Source organism: Myotis yumanensis, unplaced genomic scaffold (genome assembly GCF_028538775.1).
Source record: "Myotis yumanensis isolate MYYU_CA2020_CCGP unplaced genomic scaffold, mMyoYum1.0.hap1 SCAF_6, whole genome shotgun sequence".
In the NCBI taxonomy this organism is placed as follows: domain Eukaryota; kingdom Metazoa; phylum Chordata; class Mammalia; order Chiroptera; family Vespertilionidae; genus Myotis; species Myotis yumanensis.
Genome location: NW_027223757.1, coordinates 72,570,679 through 72,587,662, shown reverse-complemented (window position 1 = coordinate 72,587,662; position 16,984 = coordinate 72,570,679). Strand labels below are relative to the sequence as shown.

Here is a 16,984-nt window from a genome sequence, read left to right as displayed (position 1 = left end):
AAGGGAATACCCATACGACTGTCAGCTGATTTCTCAACAGAAACTTTGCAGGCCAGAAGGGAATGGCAAGAAATATTCAAAGTACTGAATACCAAGAACCTACAACCAAGATTACTTTATCCAGCAAAGCTATCATTCAGAACTGAAGGTCAGATAAAGAGCTTCACAGACAAGGAAAAGCTAAAGGAGTTCATCACCACTAAACCAGTATTATATGAAATACTGAAAGGTATCCTTTAAGAAGAGGAAGAAGAAAAAGGTAAAGATACAAATTGTGAACAACAAACATGCATCTATCAACAAATGAATCTAAGAATCAAGTGAATAAATAATCTGATGTACAGAATGAACTGGTGATTATAATGAATCAGGGACATAGAAAGGGAATGGACTGACTATTTTTCGGGGGGTAAGGGGAATGGGAGATTCGGGAAGAGACTGGACAAAAATCGTGCACCTATGGATGAGGACAGTGGGTGGGGAGTGAGGGCGGAGGGTGGGGCGGGAACTGGAAGGAGGGGAGTTATGGGGGGGGGGAAGAGGAACAAATGTAATCTGAACAATAAAAATTTAATTAAAAAAAAAAAAGATGCTCTGCCTTATGTCAAGTCTTATACTTATTTTGAGTTGGTAAACTTCATCTATCTAATGTGTTAGTCTCCTCTCTCCTGCTAAATTACTCACTTCATCTATTTTGCTCAATTCCCCTTTATCCACAATCCTTTAGAATCAGTTGCTTTGACACTGGGGAAGAAACTAAGCTTCTTTCTTAAATATTTGGTTAATTGGACACATTAATTCTGACTGAAACAATAAAGATATTTTAACTTTTATTGAGCATCTTAGCTCTCCTAGGCCAATACTCATCAAATTGAGCACACCACCTCAAATACTTAGCATCAGTTTTACTTGAAGAAGTAGGGCATTTAGCTTTCTCCTCCCTGGCTGCTTGAAGATCAAACTTCATCATGAATGACGCGGTAACTATCTGGACCAGGAAGTTCATGACCAACCGACTACTTCAGCGGAAGCAAATGGTCATTGATGTCTTTCACCCTGGGAAGGCAACAGTACCCAAGACAGAAATTCGGGAAAAACTAGCCAAAATGTATAAGACCACACCTCATGTCATCTTTGTGTTTGGATTCAGAACCCACTTTGGTGGTAGCAAGACCACTGGCTTTGGCATGATTTATGATTCCTTGGATTATGCAAAGAAAAATGAACCCAAACACAGACTTGCAAGACATGGCCTATATGAGAAAAAGAAGACCTCAAGAAAACAGAGAAAGAAACGCAAGAACAGAATGAAGAAAGTCAGGGGGACTGCAAAGGCCAATGTTGGTGCTGGCAAAAAGAAGGAGTAAAGATTCTTCGTTGACTTTATCTGTGATGGTGTTGCAGATTTTTCATGAGAGGATTAATAAACTATAAGCTTAAGAAAAAAAAGGGCATTTAAAAATGTAGATTAAAGTCCTTGAAAAAAGTATTTTTTATATTAAAACAAATGTGAAAAGATTATGGAATAGGATGAGATATTCATTTGTATTTTTAAGGTAAAGTTTTATGAAGTTTGGAGCTGGTGGTAGACCACTTATAGCACTTGTGGTTGAAACCATAGACTTCGAATCCTAGCTCCATTTTTCTCTAACTGTGTGTCCTTGGGCAAGTGGCTTAACCTCTTTGTGTCTTAGTTTCTCAGACTCCTCATTTATAACATGGAAATCATAATATCATCTGCCTTATAGGGTTATGAGCATAAATCACAAGTATAAGTTAAATGTTGGAACAGTGGCTGGTACATGGTGAGCTCTCGCTAATGTTACCTATTTTCATTTTGATTTATACTTCCTGATGTCCCAGGGGCAAATTTTTTTGGTTCTCCTTTTTTGTTAAGGTATCTTGGCATAAAAGTTTGAGAAGCCCTTCCCCAGGATCCTCTCCAATATGTTGCACTTGCCTCTCTCTGTTGGTCTTTTGTAATGTTTCAGGAATGTACTGTTTTCTTTTCTTTTTTTGCAACACGATTAAAAACAAAGAGTAGCCGTTTTAGGAATTTGGAAAGGGAAAGGGAATGTCCCTCAGTTTCATTCATATTTAAAATAAAATAACCTAATAATTGGGAGCAGTGTGCCATGGTGAAGATTTCGGAGGTAGGGAAGTGAAAATTTTCAAAGTCTCAACTCTCCTTGGGACCAATATTTGGACACACTGGTCATAAAATATGAAGTCTGTAATTGAAACTTTCTCTTGTAAGACTTGGGATATGTGTAGTCTCATCTGGTTATGGCTCATTAGGGAATAAATTTTCTGACGCAAATGAGGTTTAAAAAAAAACATAGTGTCTCTTTATTTGGTTAACATTATTTCTGCAGTTTGTTTTCCTTGTCAGCTTTAAAAGGAAGAGAGAAAAAGCAAAGCACCCTGCCACACTGCCAAAACTTGGCAGAAGAATTTCAATGAGCAAAAATTTTCCACCTTCAGCAATGTTTGAAGTAGCTGCACAGTGGGGGCCCCACAGGCTATTTTTGGTGCTTCAAAACATCATATCATGTCAAGTTTAGAAGCCTCGGGTGCCTGAAAGCCAAAGGAAAAGACGAGTGTAGAACTGGAGGCGCCTGTCCCCTGTTCTTTCTTGCCTCTTCCATCTGATTCTATCTTTGGCTCAGTGGTTCAGGAATCAGAGAATCAGAGGCCAGATCCTCCATTTACCATGGACATTGCTGGACCCTACTCTGCCATCACCACCACCTAGGACAGGAGCAGCCTAAGAAATTGGAGAGCAGTGGGAGCTACCCTTCCTTTGCTACCCTCCTTTACTTACCAATATTTTCTAGGCTTGTGATTTTTGCAACTAGAAATAAATATCTTCTAAGTTCATGATTTTTGCCACTAGAAATGAAAACACACGAATATTGACCATAACTCATAGTAAATGAGTGCCTGTGAGTTGCCATGTTCGATACTAAACTCACACCGTTATAGAGTAGACATCATTCATTCTTTCTATATCAAGGGTGAACTTGAGGCTTATTCAAGGTCACAAGTAAGTCATTGTATTAGTCAACTTTTCCAAAAAAAAACACAACAGGACTAATAGGAAATATATATTTATTATGAAGAATTGGATCAGTCATTTATGGAGGCAGAGAAGTCCCATAAGAAGATTATGTCCTCTATCTGCAAGCTGGAGAACCAAGAAAGTCAGTGGTGTAATTCAGTCCAAGTCCAATGGCCTGTGAACCAGAGAAGCTGATATCATAAGTCCCAGTCCAAGGTGGTGAAGATATCATGAGATGCCCCACGTCAAGTAGAGAGGAAGGAAATAAAAGGGATGACTTCCTTCTTCTTCTGGCTTTTGTTCTATTCAGGCCCACCCACACCGGGGTGGGCAATTTACTGTGTCTGCTGATTCAAATACTAATCTTATCAGGAAACACCCTCACAGACACACCCAGAAGTGATGTTTAATCTGGGTACCCTGAAGCCAGTCCCGTTGACACATAAAGTTAACCATCACTAGCCAGAGGTTCCGGATGTTGGAAAATATTTGACCATTGCATCGAGCCTGTTATATCAAGTTGCTATCAATGAATAATCACATCATACAAAGGGCACATTTGTTTCTAAAGTGTCTATGGGTCATCTTGAGGGTTGAGAATCTAGGCCGGCTGATGTAGGCTAGGTGGCTGGCTGGGGCAGCTCTGCTCTGTGGGCCTCTCACGTTCTGCCTGAGATCAGCAGGTTAGCCTGGACATGAATAAGATGGAAACTGGAAATACACAAGGTTTCTTAAGGCCTATGCTTGGAACTGGCCTACTCAATTCTGCCCCATTCCATTGATCAATGCAAGTCACAAGGCCAAGCCCAATGTCAAGTAGCAAAGAGATAATATTCTACCTCTATGGGTTGTAGTGGATGCTGTGCTGCACCTCCTCATCCCCTTTCAGAACCACTTATTCCCTCAGCTGCCAGGAATGTTTGTTGATGATGGCTCACAGATATCTCCACTCCTGACTCTCATCCTCCCACTTCAACCCTCAATTCAGGTTCCCCATCCCCACTGTCTACCAGGAACTTCCCTCAGCTGAAGGATACTCCTTTGCCCAAAGGTGCCCCTTTGAGCAACTCACATGCAATGACTGGTCATATGTGAGAGCACAAAGACTGGACCCCTTGCCTCAATTCAAAACATCTATGAAGGGCTCTCCCAACTCCTGGGCTTCCCATTGGGTTGGCTGAAGCCTCAGTCCCATTTTTCTCTCTGTCTAATCTTGCTTCCCTCACTCTGTTAAAAGTGCTGTTCCTAAGAGCACTCCTCAATAATTATCACCTACAAATCTAACCTTCCACCTGGGAGGAATTCCAAAGACAATGGCCAAGGGCATGGATAGAGTATAGGATAGAATAATACCCAATCTATAAAAATAAAAGCATAATATGCTAATTAGACCAGACAGCCGAATGTCCTTCCGGACAAAGCCGTGGCAGCTGCGAGGGCCGAGGGCAGGCAGCTGTGGCGGCCGGCAGCGGTGGCGGGGTGATGGCGGCACCTTCCCCTGATCGGCCTGGTCACCTCCTGCAGAGGCTTAGGCCCGCTCCCATCAGTAGGACATCCCCTGAGGGCTCCTGGACTGTGAGAGGGGGCAGGCCAGGCTGAGGGACGCCCCCTCCCCAGTGCACGAATTTTCATGCACCAGGCCTCTAGTAATACAAATTACCATACCTTTGCAGTTAACAACTAGGCTAACCTGCATGCCAGCTTAAAAAAAAAAAAAGCATGAATTAGAGAGAACACTGAACTCTGTCTGAAATGCCCTAATATGTATTTAAATCATTGATATTAGACCTCAAAATATATTTGAGATGAAACTCAGTTTGTAAAGGTAGGTAGTCCTGAAGAGTTGTGGGCAAATGGAAACTTCATAAGTTGAGTTACATTCTAAGTGTTGGTAGGAGTTTGCTATTCTAAAGTGAAAAATGCAGTGAATTATTTTGTGGATAATCACTTTAATGACTTATTGATTTTTCTGTGTCAGGTTGTATATATCAGCACTTTATTTCATTTTTATAAACCCATTTCAGATTTTTACGATTCCATGTGTGAAATTATAGCATGTTGTCACAAATTTATTTTGGGGCTCTGATTCTTAGTGGATTTCCTTTGCATTAATTTTAAACTGATATGAACATTAGCAGATTCAAGGGACTCCGGAAAGATCTGGGGGCAGGATGGTTGGAAATGGGTACTATGGAAATAATGAGTAGAGCAGATGAACAGCCCAGGAGAAGAAACTTTGGGCCAAGCAGTGCTTCTACAGTAAACAAGCAGGAACACAGAAAGTAGATACTTGCCCTATTCAGGGACGGGTATTAAGAAAACAGCTACAGCAGAAGAACAAGTCAGTAGGAAAATCAAGTGTTGCAATCGAATATTGCCTACACGCTCTTTGTGATCTGCAGGTTGAGAAGGACAAGCTGGGCCAGAAAGCATGTTAGAACACTGGTGGCTGGGGAGCTGGAGGCCCCCATGTCAGGAAGCAACAAGCTCAGAAGAGTGATAGATCCAACAAACATTTATTCAGTACTTATGGTATGCAAGTCATGTTTACATTCATTATCCTCCTACTTTCTTGGGAAGGTTGTGGCTCTCTGATATGTTTACTATATTAGCCAGGGTCCAGAACATATTCTTGATATTTTAAACAGAGAGAATTTCGTTCAAGGAATTGGTTACACAGGAGATGACAGAGCTAAGAAGCCTAAAGTGGACCATGTGAAATCCTTGAGATTAAGAGCAGGAAGGTGCTACCACTGCCTAAAGCTTAAAAATCAAAAAGATCCAGGCTCACCAGGCAGAAGCTGGGGTGATAGCAGGCCTTGCAGTAAGAGTAGGTTTATAGAAGAGACAGTCACTGCCACAGATAAGGCCTGAAGCACAAAGACAGGGGGAGAAATTCCCTGGCTTCTCCTTTTCTTGCCTCTGAAGTGGGGATAATGGTGGTTTTTAGTTGGATTAAATGGGAAAATCTGTATCTAACCTGTATGTTCTAGGCCTCATCACAGAACAAGATCTCACATTCTTTTTTGGGTGTGTTTTTTTGTTGTTAATCCTCACCTGAAGATATTTCCCCCCCATTGATTTTTAGAGAGTAGAAGGGCGGGGGAGAGACAAAGAGAGAGAAACATCGATGTGAGAGAGACACACCAATCGGTTACCTCACACATGCACCCCTACCTGGGAGGGGATAGAGCCTGCAACGGAGGTACGTGCCCTTGACTGGAATTGAACCTGATGCCCGTCAGTCCTCAGGCTAATGCTCTATCCGTTGACTAAAACCAGCTAGGGCTCACATTATTTTTATATTTCAATTTTTATGGCATGAATTTTCATCATACTTGACTTCAGGAGATTAACTCCCTTCAAAGTATTTCCAGTTATTTCTAAACATCCTCAAAGAAGTTCCCTTGCCAACTTGTTTCTTTTGCAGTTGCTGTGGGCTTCTGTCCTGTTATTTTTTTCTGCCCTAGCTCCCACATGTCTAGCATCTGCTTGCAAGGCCACTTGCTGAGGTTTCGCCAAGGCTGAAGTTTATCCAGGGTCAGTGTCCATCAGGATAACATAGCCCATGCCAAGGGCATTGACTCTTAATGCTCCCAGAGAGCCTGGTTCTTGGGAAGCCTCCATGTGGCTTGTTCCTGTGGCGAGGAGGGGAGAATGGCCTGCTCTGGCTCTAAGCTGTCAGTCCCAAATATGCAGAGCCTCTCAGAGTCGCTCTAACTAGTTCCTCACCTGGTGTCACATAAAAACAAAACAACTCACAGAGGTTCTGGAACTTGCTTCCACCCTCTCCGCTAAAGGGATATCTCGGCCAGGGCTTGGAATGGGAACAGATGCCTTGCCACAGCTCTCCCCCAAACCCCACACCCTCCTGCTTCTTCCATTTTCCACACTGAAGCTCCTATATACATCAACCACTGTGGGACGGAACTGGGAGAGCCAAGTAGGGAGGAGAGGTCTAGATGTCCTTGGTCTATGAATCATTCCTGGAACAATAGTTGGAATATGATATATTCTCAATGAATGGTAATTATCATATAAATAAGAACGCCCATTTCCTACCTTTCAGATGCTACAAGTCCTTCCAGTTTCAGTTTAGATGTCAGTTCTTACAAGAATCCTGGCTGTAACCTCTTCAGTATGAAGTGGCTCTCCCTCTGTGTGAGATTCCTAGGGCTGCAGTACAAAGTACCAAACGCTGGGTTGCTCAAAACAACAGAACCGTATTCTGCCACAGCTCTGAAGGCTGCAGGTCTGAAATTAGTGTGTTGGCGGGGCCATCTTATCGCTATCTGCTCTAGGGGACATTGCTTCTTTGCCTCCTCCTGGCTTCTGTGGTTCTCTGCAAACGTGTTGTTTCTTGGTTGGTAGCTGCATCACCCAAACTGTCTTTGTTGTCTCATGGATGTCTTCTCCCTGTTTGTCTTCATCTTCACAGGATGTTCTCCTCTCTTGTAAGGACACCAGTCAGAGTGGATTAGGGCCCACATCAAGGACCTCATTTTAACGTAATTATGTTTGCAAAGACCCTATTTCCAAATAAGGACACATTCCGAGGTATTAGGGATTAGGTCTTCAAAATACCTTTTTGAGGGACACAATTCAGCTCCTCGTACCCTCTAATAATCTAAAATCTAATAGTAACAACCTTATTTCTCTTTTGACATCTATCACATTCTAGCTTCATTTTTAGCAATTTATCTGTTATTTCCCCTTACAACACTGAACACTCCTAGGGCAGAATCTGTTTTTGTGCCCTGACACTATCTGCCTGACCATAATAAGTTTGGTAGTTAATAAATGCCTGGGCTCTCTTCCTGACTCACAACCAATCCATTAGACTGGGGTAGGCTGCCACCTTGCTTGGTATGTGCATTTCTGAGTTTCTTGTGTTTTTGGCTCTTTGGTTGATTTCTTTTCTGGAAAGAATATAGATTAGGGGGATGGGCTTGGCTAGCTGAGATAGCCAGTTACAGCCTGCCTCAGGTGGTTAAATATTTATGTTTTCTGGGAGTGAACAGCAGACTTCACTCTACCAGGGGAAATAATCTTATTTGTCTCCAGTTTATGTCTCTTTTTCTTCTTTTTCATTTTCAGCATCCTGATGATATCCTTAGTTTACAGTTGCTATGGAAGTACTGTAGAGTTTCCTGCAGTGCTGGGTGAGGTGGTGCCTAGAGTCCTCTTCAGTGCAGATTTATGATGATGCCCAAGCCATGGGTTTCATTTACTAGTTTTATAGCTTAGTAGTTGCTTGTCATCAGGGGAGTGATATACATTTATTTTGGTCCCCTGATTTATCATACTGATTTTTTTTCTTTTTCATTGGTTCTGGAGTACTCATCTTCTTCTTAAATACTCAACCCATGATATCACAGAATATAAAGACAGGGCCAACCCCATCTTCTTGTCCTGAATCAGTGAACAGATGCAGTCCCTCCATATCAATGGTGAGGGGCTATGCCAGCTTATCAAAGCACTTGAAATCTTTTAAGGATGTACAGTTTCAGAATTGAGACTAAGAGGAGGAGAGAAAACCATGCTATCTGGAGACTTGGACTCCGGTTGCTTCTATAAAATGGAAATAGTAATAGTAATAGTAATAGTAATAGTAATAGTAATAGTAATACATGTCCCACCCACATAATAGGATTGTTATAAAGGCCACATGATTAATGTATGTGAAAACAATTTATAAGCTATACAGTGCTATAAATGCTCCCAAATGTCATTGTGTATCACAACTAAAATCTTTTTTTAAAATATATTTTTATTGATTTCAGAGAGGAAGGGAGAGAAAGAGGGAGATAGAAACATCAATGAAGATAGAGAATCATTGATCAGCTGCCTCCGCACACCCCCTACTGGTGATCAAGCCCACTGCCCGCACATGTGCCCTTGACTGGAATCAAACCTCCGATCCTTGAGTCCACAGGCTGACGCTCTATCCACTGAGCAAAACCAGCTAGGGCTCAACTAGAATCTTAATAGTCTTGGCTCTGCCTTTGACCTGGGTGACCATGGGAAGTAACAATCTCCCGTGAAACAATGAGATATCATCTCACAACTGTCAGAATGGCTATCATCAATAAATCAACAAACAGCAAGTGTTGGTGAGAATGTGGAAAAGAGGGAACCCTCATGAAATGTTGGTGGGAATGCAGATTGGTGTGGCCACTGTAGGAAACAGTATGGAATTAATTTAAAAAATAAAAATTGGAACTACCTTATGACCCAGCGATTCCACTTGTAGAAATACATCTGAAGAAACCGAAACACTAATTCAAAAGAATATATGCACCCCTATGTTCACTGCAGCATTATTTACAATAGCCAAGATTTGGAAGTGGCCCAAGTGTCCATTAGTAGGTGAATAAATAAAGAAAGCTGTGGTACATTTACACAATGGAATATTACTTGGCCATAAAAAGAAGAAAATCTTAACTTTTTCATCAGCATGAATGAACCTGGAGAATATTATGCTAAGTGAAATAAGCCAGGCAGAGAAAGACAAGTACCATGATTTCACTTATATGTGGAATCTAATGAACAAAAAAACCCCTAACAAACAAAATAGAAACAGACTCATAGAGACAGAGAACCGACTGACAGCTGTCAGAGGGGAGGGGGATTAGGGGGTTGGATAAAAAAAGGTGAAGAGATTAAGCAAAAAAGAAAACACCTCATAGATACAAACAACAGTGTGGTGATTATCAGAGGGAAAGGGGAGCGGGGGCAGGTAGAAGAGGGTAGAGAGGGGGCATAAACGATGATCAAAAGGTACTTGACTTGGGGTGGTGAACACACAATACAAAATATAGATGATGTATGATAGAATCATACATCAGAAACCTATATAATTTTATCAAGCAGTGTCACCCCATTAATTCAATTACCCCCCCCCCCCCCCCCCACACACACACACATCTCTGATGAAGACCTGAGTTGGTCTCTTTACTAAACAATCTGAACAAATGCTCATGTCATTTTGCAGCATTTTCAAGGTCATCTTTTTAGGAAGGAAGGGATAATATGACCTTAATTGTCAGGTTGAAGAGGAGGAAAAATCTTGATTTTTTTTGGATATCTTTTTCAAGTTAGTTCTTTAATATGAAGTCTTTCTGATGCATCTATACTTGTTTGGCATATTGGCATGTGCTATTGTAATTTTGCTCCTTTGCATAGTTGTGTTTTTGTTTTTTTGGTTTTTTTTGGTATGTGCTTTGGTTTAGGGTAGACACTCAGCCACCTATTAGAACACATTTAGGCATGAAGACTGACAATTCTAGGGAGAAGTTCTGAATACACTTAGTGATTTATTCATGTATCTTAGTTTAAAAAATCTGTTAATTTATTCTGGAGATGCTCTAAAATTGGTGTCATTACAATTAAACAATTCTTAATAAAGAATATTCTGCCTGACAACTCTAGTTACATTTATTATGCAGCTTTTCTGGAAGCACTTTTTCTTTTCTATTGGATATATTGGGGTGGCATTGGTTATGGAAGCATTTTCAATTTGCTCATTTGGAACAAATTTTGTGTGTTGAATGCAGTTGGTTTCTAGAACTGACGCATTTTCCAAATACAAGTATAATCTGCCCCCGCTGCTCCTGTTGACTTTCTTCTGCCAGCATGTTGTCCACCTCTTCTTCAAAGTGCTGTCAGAACATGGTCCACTCATCATTGACAGGAAACGGGCTTCTTGCCCACTCTTAAAAAAGTAGAAAGATAATTTGATTTTTAAATTATAAGAAAAGAAGAAACCGAACTAATTCCTACTCCTAAGACTATTATTATGAGACATTTAAATAAATGAGATACCCAGAAACGAAAGGAAAAGCTGCAATTTTCATGGTTTTGAGTAAAATGCAGCAGAATTTCCATTTCACTTTAAACATCAAGTGACTATCTTGTGAGTCAGTATAAATACATCAAGAAACCAAGGCTCCCTGGAAGACAAGAGTAGTTCCATGTGGGCGGACAAGTATTTAGGCAACTCAGCATGAAAACTGGGCCATATGCTCAGGCCTATTTCTCTGAATTTAGATTTTTGATGCAAATTCTATCTCTGTCTCTAGAAAATAAATCCAGAAGACCTTCAAAGCCAACAATGAAGAACTCATTTTACTAAAGTGCCAATACTGCCAGCTCTAAAAAAGAACAGAATTTTCAGTTCTATCTAATCAAATAATCATCTTGACAATTTTTGCAGCCATAGTTGTTTATGGAACTGACAAAAGTGACCATTCGTTTAAGATAAAGTCCAGCGTTAGTTAAACATACACTGTATAGTGCACGTTTGATTTAACCACATGTATGGTTTACCCCAAATAGGTTCTTCATAAATTGCTGAGGAAAGAAATAATTTGTTGCTGTTGAATGATCCGGTTGCCTGCCTCAATCTTCTGCTTCACTATGGATGTTTATGCAGACTTTATTAGAATAACATTTTGTAGGGTAAAAATAGTTTATCCTGCCACAACTTTCTCCATTTGCCAGTTTCAAACTTTCTCTTTCATTTTTGATTGGTACCACTTTGGAACTATCTCTTTATGATTCAACTTTTGCATTTGTGGAGAAGATAAAATAACACCTCTAAAATAATATAAGGTTATTGCAATGATTAGTGGAATAGTGCAGTAAACTTCACACAGGGCCTGACATATAGTAAGTGCCCAATAAATCTTAACCTGTCTTCCTTCCCCTAGCTGGTTTGGCTCAGTGGATAGAGCATCGGCCTGTGGACTGAAGGGTCCCAGTTTTGATTCCGATCATGGGCACTTACCTGGCTTGCATACTTGATCGTTGGGGGCATGCAGGAGGCAGCCAATCAATGATTCTTTCTCATCATTGATGTTTCTCTCTCTCCCTCTCCCTTCCTCTCTGAAATCAATAAAAATATATTTAAAACAAATAAATCTTACCTGTCTTTACTTTTACTATTAAAGATGTGAACTTGGAAGTCAATAAACATTTGTAGTTAATTCTTTAGTTATGAAAGACAATGTCTTGATATAAGTCTGCAAATGCTCTTATAATGGATATAGTGCCTCTACATGCAAAGTGAAATATAGATTTTAAACAATTACCCTCCTTAATTATTCCAGATTTTCTTTACCTTCCTGATTTATATATGCTTTGCAGCAGAGCTTGATGCACAAAGATTCACTTAGCTTGGGTATTATTTTTATGGCCATTTTTTTCTCTTTTTTTGGTACTCATTGTCTATGATGATAAGATAAGAATTTGGCTGCAAATAGTTTGTTTGGGAGGTGATCTCAGCAAGCATGATCAGGAATGGGAAGGTAAGACTGGTGAGAGAAGAATGCCATTAAGGCACTTTGATAAGCAGGTTACTGTAGTGGGCTAGTGGGCTCCATCCTCCTGGGGTCCCTCTGTGAGACTGCATAAACCTGTGACTTTGAGCAACCTCATCCATTTAGCTCAGTACCATACAAATCCTATCACTTTCTAAAAGTGTTACCACATGAAAAGTTTGGGAAGCATTGCTATAAAGAATCATGGAGAGAAATGTAACCTGGAGAAAGGAAAATTTAAGTTAAGCGGTATGGTCAGAGGGTGTGAGGTCAGACGTTGGAGACATAGGGTTTTTGTATACTTGAAAAACTGTCCAAGAAAGAGAAATTCAGGTAAAAGCAGTGTCAATCATTGGAAAACACAGGGAGGCAAATAAAAGCGCTGTCTGAGTAAACAGAACTGCTTGTGAGGGGCAGCACGGTATCTCATTTAATTCTTAGAAGAATCATGTGAATTGGAATCTTTACTTTCCCCCTCAACCCACAACTAAACTATTTTGCAGATGATAAAATGGACATTGCAGATGTTTTGCTGTTCACCCAGGGTCGCAAAGCTAGTTACTGCCAAGTGCTAAGATTAGGACTTGGATTTGTGTGATGTTGGGGCCCATTCTCCTTCCTTCATTTCAGACTAAATTATTCTCTCTCCCAGGAAGTGTTCAAGCAGAGATTGGTTGCCTACTTGGAAATTAGGAAGGATTCCTATAGCATGGTACAGAACCAGATGACTCTCAAGCTTTTTGCAGTTAATGACTTAATAGTACTGTGAAATAAGTGTCATATGCTAGACCCTCAATTTAAAATTGTTTATTTCTCAAATTAGGAATTTAAGTTCTGGTTTATTTAAATGGCCATTACATGTTTTTATTTATGTTTTTTTAAAATTTGTTTCAGAGAGGAAGGGAGAGGGAGAGAGAGAGCCTGAAACCCGAGCATGTGCCCTCAGTGGGAATCAAACCGTGACCTTCTGGTCGATGCTCAATCATTGAGCCACATCAGCTGGATCATTAAATGTTTTGGTTTTTTAAAAATATTTTTTGTTTTTTTTAGAATATATATTTTTATTGATTTCAGAGAGGAAGGGAGAGGGAGAGAGAGATAGAAACATCAATGATGAGAGAGAATCATTGATTGGCTGCCTCCTGCACCCTCCTTCCCCGACTGGGGATCAAGCCCACAACCTGGGCATGTGCCCTTGACCGGAATTAAACCTGGGACCCTTCAGTCCACAGGTCAATGCTCTATCCACTTAACCAAACTGGCTAGGGCCCATTAAATGTTTTTAAATTACCTTTGATTTGATACTAATACAAACTGTTTTGTTAATTGTTTAAAGCATTGCTGGGGTCCAATTCCAGCGGGTCCAGGGGTCCCCAAAGGTGTGGACGGAGTCGGCGAAGAAGGAATGGCACGGGGTCAGCGTTCAGTTGATTAGCATAGCGAGGTTCTCCCTCCAGGATCTCAAACCAAGTTCTGTAGCCAGGTTCTGGTTCTCCAGCCAGGTTCGGTTGCCAGGTTCTATCCAGGTTCTTCCGCCATGTTCTGTCTAGGTTCTCCAGCCAAGTTCTGTAGCCAGGTTCTGTCCAGGATCTTTTGCCATGTTCTCTCCCTAGGTTCTCTCTCTAAGTTCTGTGTCTAGGTTCTGTCTAGGATCTCCAGCCAAGTCCTGTCTCTAGGTTCTGTCTCTAGGTTCTGTTTTGTTTCGCTTGTTACATCTGTATTTATACCAGTTGATTTTAATCCTATCAACTTCTATTCCAAAGGTTAGGGTGTTTCTTATCTCCATTCCAGGGAGTAAAGATTATGTAGCTTAAGCATGATTAACTACCCACCTGGCACTTAGTTAAGGGGTTTTATCTCCTCCCTAACTTCAGGGAAAAATCCCTACCTGGGGAAATAACCTTTCTCGGAGAGGTGACCTTGGTTAAAACACATAGCACTAAGGGGGAACAAACATATCAAGAACAGTATGCCACATACGCCAGGTTCCCCGAAACATACGCTGTGCAGATGTTTCTTCTCTGCAGCGACTGTGTCAAGCAGCAAGGATGGACCGGCTCCCGGCAAAGCATTTCTTATTAGCATTGGAATATGCTGCTTGAATCAATAATAGTTTAGGGAACCAGAGGTCATTAAAAAATGAAGAAAGAAAAGGTTGTAAATTAATAAAGGCTAGAAATGGAAAGATAAATGAAGTCCAGACACAGAAAACGAAGGACAGATTATGCTTAACTGTGTCCAGAAAAGATGTGAGAGATGCACAAAATGAAGCCTGTTATTTAAAGAGGGGTTGCTGAGCTATAGGAGTTGAGTGTATGGGAGCAGAAGCACAATCCTTTTATTTTTATGTATGCATGTATGTATGCGTGTATGTATGTATGCATGTATTTATTTATTTTTGTTAATCCTCACATGAGGATATTTTTCCATTGCTTTCAGAAATAGTGGAAGGGAGGGAAAGGTGGAGAGAGAGAGAGAGAGGAGAGAGAAAGAAATATTGATGTCAGAGAGACACACACACATCAACTGGTTGTCTCCTGCACATGCCCCTACTGGGGGCGGGGATTGAATCCACAACACAGGTACATGCAGTTGACTCGGAATGGAACTGGGGACCCTATGGTGTGTGGGCCCATACTCTAACCACTTAGCAATGCCAGCCAGGGCAGAAGCACAATTCTTTTAGTGTGCCCAGCATTGTTTGGGCTTTAAAAGAATAATGGCTTTTGTTTCTGGCTTTACATTTGAAGTAGGATGGATTTAGAAGAAGCCTGTGATCATTATTAAAATGTTGGGGGTGGGTAAAAGGTTCTATGAATTCTATGAATTATGTAAGTTGTTACTTCTGTCTCCAGTAGGGAGGGGAGGCATCTGGCCAGTCACATTCCTTCTTTATTACTCTTTCCTTCAAGTCAGGAATGTAGTCAGAATGCCCACTAGGTGGTGCTGAAATAATTGTATAGAATCCTGTGACCTCTAGTAGGATATAAGGATAGGAACTGTTAGAACTGAAAGGCATTCTGCCTAGGATTTCAGCCTCAAGACATGAAGATTTCATACATCGAGAGGACCATCAATGCTTTTTAAAATATAATGTGATATCAAAATGCCTGTCCAAAAAAGGTGAAAAAAAATACTACCTCAGAGTCAAGGTTAATATTGTTGGTAGGAACATGGATTTCATTCAGTATCTTTTCTAGTAGTAGCAAGCTTTAAGGAGAAATCTAATTCACTAGATTTGGGAGCATTTATGAGGATTTCAATTTATATTATATCTTTTGGCTACCATATACTGTTAAAAAGTTGTTTTTTCCACATTTATATCTCATCCTTAAATGTCACCTCCGAAGTATATAAAATGTGGATCAATACTTATGTCAAAAGCAGTGATTTGGGGGAATAAAAAGAAATAAAAGGCAGGCAGAATGAAATACTAATTGCTGAGGCAAAAAAGCAAGACTTTAGTTGAAAAGTAGATGCTGTTACAACGGAATGGTTTTAGATTTCCTAAGGCACAATTTTAAAATAGTTTTTTTTTCTTCCAAACCCAGTCCTGGATCAATCCAAAAATTTGCTTTCTCCAGTCCTGCACTTGAACTGCCAAAGAAATATGCTAAAGAAATATCCCATAAAAGGGCAATTTGGTGCTATTACAAAGTCAAGGTTTTGTACAGAGGGCTGGAGGTTCTGAAAAGATGGCAACTTAAATGAATGTATTCCTCCTCACTGCCACTGTCAAACCAACACAGCACCCACTCTGAGCCCCTGAGGTTCTGGGTCTGAGGGGGTTAGAGGGTGCTGGCTCTGTCTGAGTCCTCATGAAAAAGCCAACTGGACTTTCTGTCCAAGGGCCAACTGGTACCCACCTTTATTCCTCCCTAAAGGATAACAGAAATGTCCATAGCAATAGTGTTCGTAATAGCAGAAAATGAAAACCACCTACCCATCAATTAGTACAATATAAAGTAATCAGCTGTGATATATGTGTACAATGAATATTATATTGTACAGCACTGACAAAGAAGGAACCATGGTTCCATGTTGCCACATGAAAACAAGTACGCATTGTGTATATAATAAGATATATATATATATGGTGGCTACTTTTAGGAAGTGAAAAGCTACAGGGGCTTCAATTATAACCATAATAGCTTAATTTGTGAACTGAATGGTGGGTCTAGATGTGATCATTGAGGTATAATTTATATTTTTGGCATGCCCCAAATAATTAAAAGGAGAATGGGGGAAAAGAAGGAGGAGGAGAGGAGAGGAAGAGGGAGAAGACCAATTCGGAAGAACCTGGAATGGGAACTAGCAGTCCACTGAGTTCTAGGAGGTGTGTGGTTTTTGGCAAGAAGTCACCATCCTGGAGACTCAGTATAAAAAGAAGGGATGAATCTGAGGCCAGAGTATACGACTACTAGGAACATCAGATGAAATAGCAAGGATAGGAAGGCACCCTTTCAAATGGAGCAGATTCATTCATTCAAAATCTGTTTGGTAACTATATGTGCTCTGCACTGTTCCAGGGTACAGCAGTGGACAAAACAGCCAAAGATTGGCCTTAAGGAGCTGAGGTGTCTGATGGGTAAATTCTTTCTGT

General features: G+C 40.6%; 1 pseudogene; it reads left to right on the top strand.

The window, feature by feature from the left end:
• The first annotated feature begins 968 nt into the window (after positions 1 to 968).
• Positions 969 to 1,436, top strand: LOC139013172 (small ribosomal subunit protein eS24 pseudogene; annotated as a pseudogene).
• Positions 1,437 to 16,984: the final 15,548 nt, after the last annotated feature.